Below are 9547 nucleotides of genomic sequence, written 5' to 3'. Positions count from 1 at the left end.
TCATAATGTATCTCTAATAATGACCCTTTACCTTGTCTCAAGTAGCTGATGAGTCATGTATCTTGTACAAATGTAAAATTCATCTACCCTCTAATGAGAAAGTTGTTGTTGAGGGTGCACAGAAGGAGGTGGCTCTGAGGGTGAAGTACCACATGGTGCATGCTGTGCAGAAGACAAGAAGAACTCAGATAATAGCACGGAAATAGTCCTTATAAATGTGGGTGGAAAGGCAAGCCTTAAATCATAGTAAAATCGCAGTAAGGGAAATACTGACCTATGAGTTCTCATTGTAAAAGGTGCAAGGCTGCAAAATGTACAGTAATTTTATAGTCAAAACTTCAGCAGCATCAAGCTGGGGACTAGAGTCAATGAAAAGGATCCCAGGTATTGGGATGATGATGGAAGGTTTTTTGTCATTATATAAGTGCAATGCACAGATGCACCAAAATTCTTACTTGCTGCATACATAACAAAAGGATACATAACAAACACAACTACAAAGGTAAACCACGAAAGTCTGCAGACACCATGGTTGAAGTAAAAACATAATGCTGGATAAATTCAGCAGGTCAAATATTGTCCTTTATATAGGAAAGATAAAAATACATAACTGATCTTTCAGGCTTGAGCCCTTCATCAAGGTATAGCATAACTTTTTCTACTGAGGTTAGGTGAGATAAAAACTAGAGGGCATGGCTTAAGGGGAAAAGTTAAGGGAACATTTAGGGGAATTTCTTCACACAGAGAGTGGAGGGAGAGTGGAATGAGCTGCCTGTTGAACTGGTGAATGTCGGCTCAATTTTGGCATTTAAGAAAAAGATGGATGGGAGATGGTTCAGGTGCAGGTCAGTGGGACGAGTCAGAATAATAGTTTGGCACAGACAAGAAGGGCTGAAGAGCCTGTTTCTGTGCTGTAGTGTACTCTAGTTTTATGGTTGTAATATGCCAAGATAGAAAAAGCATAGGCCAATCAGAGAATTGGTTGATCATTAACTGGTCTTGGGGAGTGCCAAAGGATGAAAGGTATGTACAGTACAAGAAATTAAATGTTACTGGCAAGATCCCAGTCCGGAGCTTCACTGAGAAAGCCTCTTCACTTTGGGAATGCCCAACAATAGTGGGTCCCAGGACAACACATCTAATATTCCCAACAACTCCATGGGGAATGGGGCACTGTCATTCTATAGATGTGTGGCATAAGGATCAAATGAGACAGCCAATCGGGTTGGCACTGTGAAATGCCCACTGAAATTTCTGAAGTGGCATGAAAGAACTTGGAAAGGATTGTTATCATGTTTCCATCTATGATAAGTGCATTTTAATCATATAGTAAATAAATATAACATAAACAAATAAACTTGCATAATAAGCAGTTCAGAGAGCAAAGTTTCAGAGAGTGCAAGCAGTAAAAATTAATTTAAAATATTAGACATCTTATGATCTTTAAAATTACACTTCATAGTCGGGTAATGAAGTCCTCGCTCCACATTTCATTTTGTTTGACACTTTATTTTGCTTCATTCTTATATGGTTTATTACAAAGTCAAAAATGTGAGTTCTGAAACATGATAGGTAAGTCCAGTACATGAAACATTACCACCTTACCATGCTACATTAGATCATTTCAAATGTTATTTCTGTAACAAAATGTTGAAAGCAGAATAGAGTTTAATGAAGTGTCATAACAATAGCTAATACCCAATTAGACAACAGTGGGCTGTAGTCCAAATGAAACAAACTTACAGGAATTACGTCAGTCAACCCAGTACTAATAAGTACCGATTATTATTGAAAATCAGTTGAGAACGGATGATATGTGAAATGCTTCAAACACACCAAAGCTTGGCTGGCATGCAGATAACAGAAGCAGTTTGTCTTCATACATTTTAAAACCAAAGTGTTTCTTTGATTCTCATCCTTCAATGTTGTAATCCCCTAGCCTGAAGAAAAAAAGGTATTGACATAAAATTAAAATAGATTCAATTATAATTTGTTGTACTGCATAATATTTACAAGATCACAATAAAAGATTGCTACTGACCATGACCACAGTTTTATTGCCGATAACATCAGATTTAATTTAGATAATAGTGTTGATTTACAAGGGTACAACACTTTTTAAAGTTGTGCATGACTTTTAAATTTAGACATAAATACAGCACAGTAACAGGCCATTTCGGCCCATTAGTCTGTGCCACCAAATTTACACCCCATTAACCTACACCCCCGGTATATTTTGAACGGTGGGAGGAAACCAGAGCCCCCAGAGAAAACCCACGCCGACACAGAGAGAACATACACATTCCTTACAGACGGGATTTGAACCCTGGTCCGCTCTCGATTGCTGGCGCTGTAAAGGTGTTGCGCTATCTGCTATGCCAACTGTGCTGTGCCAACTGTGTCAACCATGAACAATCTGAGATTAAATTTTGTTGTGTGCCCGTTCTTGGAGGTAAATGTTGGCAGTTCTGTTTGGCATTTACCTATTTAACTGGTAGGAAATCTGAGACTCCTGCACATTTTCTGTTAAAAGCAGGAACATGAGACTTACCAACAGATTCAGGTCACCAACCAGACTCGAGCAGTGTACCAAGTTTAGGGAAGATTTCCCAATATTTAGAATGGGATAAACTGTTAGGTATTTTACATAGAAATCCTGGAATACTGCTGGAAAGAAAACCCAGCATTGAGCTGGCTTTGGTCGTTTACAGGATCAGAGATATGGACAAGAAACAGAGAGGAAAGTAAGATGTGTTTTAAAATGTCTTTGCTTTGGTTTAGTTTTGATGTCTTAGCTCATTTTATTTTCTACTTTTGAAATGAATGGTTGTTAACTTTTTAGACATTTATGTTGATATAAATAGTATTTGATCAGCTCTGGAGGAGACATTTACAAATTGTCAAATGATCTCAGCATTCACAACAATGTGAGCCAGGTTAAATGGCAAGGTTAAAGAAGCTCATTGCAGCTACTATTAAGGATTTGTGGGAAGGATCTCAACACCACCTTTGGGCAAATGGCCTGTTCCATACTGTCTGACTCTATAACTCTGTCTACAGACCTAATGCCATTGCAGGGGCGAGGATCTGTATAATAGCCTCTCAAACACTTCCTGGATGCATTGTTTAAAGATGAAACATGAATGGCATTGAAAAAGTATGTATGGATTGGGTAGCACAGAAAATGCAAGGAAATTATGTACTTTCTTTTTCAATATTTTCATTAACATTGAAATTTCACATCCAAAAGTACAGAGTATATTTGGATATGTTTAAATTCAAAAGGATAAGTTACACTTAAATCACATCAGTATGCCCAAGGCGCTCCACATTTTAATCAAACAGATTATATTGTATTGATATTATATTATTTTATTATTTTTAAAAAAGGAAAATCTAAACCCACTACCAAGAAGGAAGCTATTTGGCCAAAAAGAGAGAGAATTCTTATCAGTGATAAATTATCTCATTAGTCAACATTTCTACCTTCACAATAAATCAAAGATTATAAAAGTAATTCAAAACGCACCCCTAGTGTTTAAAAAATTTACATTCAAATCAGAAATTGAGCATCTAATCTTCGCTAAGTTTAAACATGACATGACGTCACTTAGCCATTGAGCATGTCTGGGCAAGGTATCCTCCATCCATCTAGCAACACCACCCGCCTAGCCTTAAGAGAAATAAAAGCTCAGATGTCGTTAACATTATGTCACCCTCTCCAACAATACCAAGTAAAGCAGTTATGGGATTTGGTTTAAAACTAACTTTAAAAAGTGCAGAGAAAGTTTAAAATACTTTGATCCAATATTTCTTAAGACTCTTGCATGTCCAAAACATATGAATTAATGAAGCATCTCCATTGTTGCATTTATCACAACAAGGAGATACATCCTCTTAAAAATGAGATAGTTTGGCTTTGGACATGTTAGCCCTATGGACTACTTTAAATTGTAGGAGAGCATGGCAGGCACATGAAGAGGTATTAAAATTGTGTACTGATTTTTGTTCCCACACATTGTGTGTATACATTGTGCTTGCATATTTTATCCCCCATAGAGTGTAAAAAATGGAACGGCCCTTCACAGAAACACTCACCAGAGGCACTGGCTTATACAGAATATTGACAGCAGACAGAATAGAATTGTTGGGCTGTAAACTTAATGAAGAAGACCCTCTTGCAGAGATAAGACAAGCTACTAATCTGTAAATGGTGAAAGATTTCTTTCAATTGTACCAGTTTAGGGATCTTCCTGCTGCTCAATGTTTATTCAGTCATGCAAGGTCAAGTGAAAATATTAGCTGAAGCTCTAAGATCCAAAACTGCAGCACTGGAATCAACTCAGCATTGCATTATGATTAATATTACTATCTTGGCATTTAGACTTAACAATCTCCCAGGCTACTTGAAGCAACAGTTTCTCTTAGGAATTGTTGCTTTAACAGCTCTAGCCATAACTGGATGTTTTGGGGAAAATTCATGCTTTATGTGTGACTTCTGAAATTAAGTACAGTCAAAGCATAATTCAGTGGATGTTCACAGCATTAGCAATATCAGACTCTATAATGTACTGTCCAATTTGATTGACTCCACAAACAAGAACAGAATGTGGGCTGCATTTTTGGAGTTTTAAGTATGCCCAACACGCCATACATGCACTCAAAACCTCCTTCTCAATGCAGACAATAATTGAGAAAATTAAAGTACTTACATGATTATGTAACAAAGATAAATCAATTCAAGAGGGAAAATAGCATATCAAATGCATCTAAGAACACTACCAGAGGAAATGCATCCCATTCATTGGAACATTATTGGCTTAACAACAGGCCTATCTTTGATCTAGTCTTGACCCAGCTTTTATTATGCATTATGTAACTAATTAATAAGCTCCTTTAGTCAATCAAAGTTAGGATTGATAATTCAGTTTTTCAGATTAACTAATTGGCAAAGAACAGAATTTTTATTTTTGTTTAAATCTCCATTAACATAACAGAGAAATAAAATTAACATTATGTGAACACAAGAGGATGCAGGTGCTAAAATAGAGGGTATAAAAACAAACCACTGGAAGATCTCAGGGGATTGAGCAGCATCTATGGAGGTCAAGGGACATTTCAGATAGAGTCTTGGCCCAAAACGTCTACCATCCCTTTGTCTCCACAGATGCAGCTCACCCACTGGTTCCTCCAGCAGTTTTTTTTTCGTTTAATGTAGTTTGTCAGGATTTTAGCAATGTAGCATGGATTATAAATTTTAAATTTAAATTTAGACATACAGCACAGTAACAGGCCCTTCCGGACCACAGCCCATGCCGCCCATTTACACTCAAGAGACCTACAACCCCTGTACAATTTGAAGGGTGGGAGGAAACCAGAGCACCCAGAGTAAACTCATGGAGACACGGGGAGAATGTACAAACTCCTTACAGACATGCTGGAACAGCGTTGCGCTATACCACTGTGCTAACTGTGCCAAATTCATTTTGATTTTCTCAGTACTGTAATTATTCTTATTTGAGTGAATATTTTTTAAAAAAAATGTATTTTGGAACATTGTGAAATTCTTACATTGTGAAAGAAAACAATGACTAGCAACATTATTCATAAATGGACTAATAATAGCAACATTTAGTAAATAGTCATACAGAGAGATGCATTATATTACCTGTGAAAGTTATCAATAGACTAAATTTCTATTTTTGTAATTTGTCTATTTGAAGTTTCTTTTGCTTTCTTTACCTTTATTTCCCTTTCACAATTCCACACTGTCAATTTTTAGGTGTCTGTTTTCCCAAATGAAAAAGCCAGTTTCCTTCTCTCATTTACAAATGCAATGAATGTTGAAAGGAAACCAAACATGATATATGGATAGATAGATGGATAAATGATTCGGGTTTCAAAGATTGAATACTGGTGAAACTGCAAGACGAGATTTGAGAAAGAATCACTATGGCAACACTACCCATAAATGAGATAAGACGCAGTCTCAACAACACACTGAAGAATCACATTCAAAGTATAAAGACTACTCATTTTTTTTATAACATTCGTAAACCATTGTGTATTTTTATGTGCAAAGACCTGAAAAGATAAAACCAGAAACTGTTCAATGTATTAAATATAAGCTACTAAACTACTGCATGGGGTACCACTGGCTTTTTGTGTGCTGTGTAGTTCCTTGGCTTTTTTTTTACTGCAATGACACACATTGGCCATGCATAATTTCAAAAGTCACATACAAGGCATGAACTTACAAGCAGCAATTCCAAAGAGAAACTGCTACTTGGAGTAGCTTGATTGACTGACTGTTAAGATTGCTGGAAAAGGCACAGAAACTGTCCACTTTCCTTGTCTTTGAGTGAACTTCCAGGAAGAAAGGACAACATTTTTATTCGTGGTTATCACTGCTGGTAGGAAAGGTCATTTTTGATGATTAATGAGAGAGTGCTGTTCGGATCGTTGATGGAGGACGTTCAAGTGATTGATGTGGGGAGTCACATGAGCAGTGGACATGGCAGAATTGGATGAGATCATGAGCAAGATGAAGGGATGACAGAAGAGCTAATCAGTAAATAAGTTAAAGAGACTCTCCCAAGTTACAACACAGGTAAAGGAATACCCAGAAAGATCCCTTTAAATTGAGGCTGTGAAGCAAGTTGAGTTGTGAGTAGCCAAAGTACATGAGATCAATTGAAGCTTATTGCTTCCAGGAATACTTTATGCAAACAATGAACCATGTTGATCAGGGGACTGCAATTATTGGTTTCTTTGGAGAAAATTGCTGAAACAGCTTACATGTGCTTGGGTGAATGAACCCAGAATCTCACTTAATCCTGTTGCACCCCTGGAAACATTGCTTTCAGTCAAGTAGCACTGAAAATTAGCAGCATTACATCACCACATTTCAAAGCAAGTACTTTATCCAAAATTACATGCCCACAATTACACCTCATCATGCTCTGGACAAAAAAAAAATGCTTGATGAATTCAAGCCCACTCCAGAATCTTGAGCATTATACGGAGAGGGGACAACTCTATTAAAGATGTCCAACCTCTCCCAAAGACATAAACATTTTGGCCAATATTATCCTTCTATCTATATCACAAATACAAGTAATCTATTCAATATCACATTGCTATTTATGGGACCTTGATATGATCAATGGTTTTATATGAATAGTCTTTTTCCCCAGGGTAGGAGTCTAAAACAAGATGACATAGATTTAAGGTGAGGGGATCATTCAAAAGGAGCGAGGTGTTGGGGAGAACCTTTGGTGCATATACGGAACAGAGAAAGTGGTAGAGGCAGGTGCAATGATGACATTTAAAAGACTTCTATCCAGGTGTCTGTCTTTTAAATCACTTTCTCTGTTCCGTATATGCACCAAAGGTTCCGCCCCCTCCCCCCCAACACCTGGCTCCTTTTAAATGATCCCCCATATCCAACCAATCGTTTCTATCCAGATGCCTAAGATTGGATCAGCATAGATGAGTTGGCTTGGGCCATTGTCTGCCATATTTGCCACATTATAACAGCAACTACAGACAAAATACATTACTGGTTTTAAAGACTTTGGGATATCCTGAGAATGTGAAAAGTGCTTTGTACTTTTATTTTATTTTACATAATTAATTAGAGAAGGAAAATATAGTTCTTTTACTCATCTGGCACAAATACTTTCCTACTGACAGAAAAAGGCGGGGGGGGGGAGAAAGTCAAAGATTACCTTTGAAGAAATATTCCACGGTCATTCAACAACTGAAAAATGCAGATAGATTAATGTTTCAAGAATGGACTCTTCAACATCACATTCTTGATGAAGAATCAATTCTTGAAATTTTAATGGCTGATATCACACTATTTTCAGCACTTTCTCTTTCACTGTTGGGTTTCTGATATCAGCAGTTTTCATTTTGATTTATTTAATTTAACAATGGTATATTTTGATTCACTTTTCTGGCAATATCTGTTTTCCTGCTTCATCCGATACTTTGGGCCACGATTCAATTCCTTTGCTGCTATCCAAATCCTAAATGCTGTTCTGGAAGCTATTCTGATGACTTAATTTATTCCTCTTGTGCATCATCTTGGTTTTGTTGTCAAAACTTTAATAACTTCTGACATGTGAAAAATTCCTCTGATTTTTTTAAACTAAGTCCAAATTCTTAGATTATATTACAAGTAATGACAATATATAATTCTGTAACTAATGTATCACACTGACAATTTAAGTATGGCAATTTAAGTATAATTCTTACAAGTATATCATGAATAAAACGGCAAAGTTGTCACACATGTTACTTTTATACATGAAAAAACAATGGTCTGTCTCGTATTTCACGTGATGATGATTTAGCTATTTGAATGAACCCCTTTATTTTAGCAGATGACCAAATAGAGTCTAAAAAGATATTAAGGTACCTTATTTGCAGTTATCACAGAAACCTAAATTATGATCATACTTGTAGATAAGTTGCTATGAAAGACTTGTGAAATTGGAAGGAGTCAGTAAGCTTCAAAGGATATTTTAGTTTCAAACAATGAATTTAAGTAATATTTTAACACATCAAATCTTTGGAAGCAGAGTAGCCAATAGTGAACTACATCAGTCAATTCTGTGTATGTTCATTTGAAGACAGAATGAAACAATTGTGAACTACATTGTACATAGATTTATCCTGAATCTAAGTGAATAGGTAACCATCATTCAATAGAAGTCCACGGAGATGTGATACCACCAATATCATATTCTTTTTTCATTCATAAGAGCATATTAACAGATCTGGACAACAGGATTCAGTTATAAGAAGGTATGAATTATTTGGTACTTTACTGGTGTTGGTAGAGTCCAAACATTGCTAGTAGAATGCAAAGTGTGCTTAAGACTGAAAGCAGGCTGAACATCACCACACCATGAGCGACAACGTAATTCTAACATTGAAGTTAGAATGATTATTTCTCTGATCATGAATCTAGTCGTCATTTTTGAGATAGGGTAAACTATTGTTTGAATTAAAGAATGAACTAAAGAACCTCATGGATTGGTGTAAACTATCCATCAGTGTCAGCCATACTGAAAGTAAGCTCATCATTCAATCCGAAGCTTTAAGTTCAAGTGCCACCTCAGAGACCTCAGCACAAAAAGCAATGTCTTGTGGTAGATATGTTTCAAGAATCAGTCTTTTGATTATATTATAGCAAATATCTTACAGTAGAGTTGTCCAAATGTCCTACCTTCAAATTACGTCACAGGAAAGTAATCAGATTTTTTTCTCATATGCTGCTTGCACATTCGACAAAGTAACAATGCTTCAAAAGTACATCATCAGTTTTCACAGCAATTCGCAGTGTAGTAAGATCATGGGAGTCTTGCATTTTTCTCTCAAATGTTTATCCTTACATACAATGTATTTATTTCAAAATCCAAATGCAATTTTCTACCGTGAAGCAGTATTTTAAACTGTAGTAATGCTAAACAGACCTGTGTGAGGCAGGGGTTCAAAATTCTTCCTTTTATGCATAATCCTGACACAAACTGTTAAT

At 36.3% G+C, this 9547-nt stretch overlaps 1 long non-coding RNA gene across 1 annotated transcript in view; it reads right to left on the bottom strand.

Moving 5' to 3' along the window:
* Positions 1-1406: 1406 nt before the first annotated feature.
* The window catches only part of LOC138743372 (uncharacterized), a 29876-nt gene continuing 21735 nt past the window's right edge, over positions 1407-9547 (bottom strand). The window contains exon 3 of the long non-coding RNA XR_011344838.1: positions 1407-1940. This is a non-coding gene — a long non-coding RNA (uncharacterized lncRNA). The remainder of the gene's footprint in view (positions 1941-9547) is intronic.

Source organism: Narcine bancroftii, chromosome 9 (genome assembly GCF_036971445.1).
Source record: "Narcine bancroftii isolate sNarBan1 chromosome 9, sNarBan1.hap1, whole genome shotgun sequence".
In the NCBI taxonomy this organism is placed as follows: Eukaryota; Metazoa; Chordata; class Chondrichthyes; order Torpediniformes; family Narcinidae; genus Narcine; species Narcine bancroftii.
Note: the sequence above shows the minus strand (reverse complement) of the source record. Positions and strands in the feature narration are given on the sequence as shown.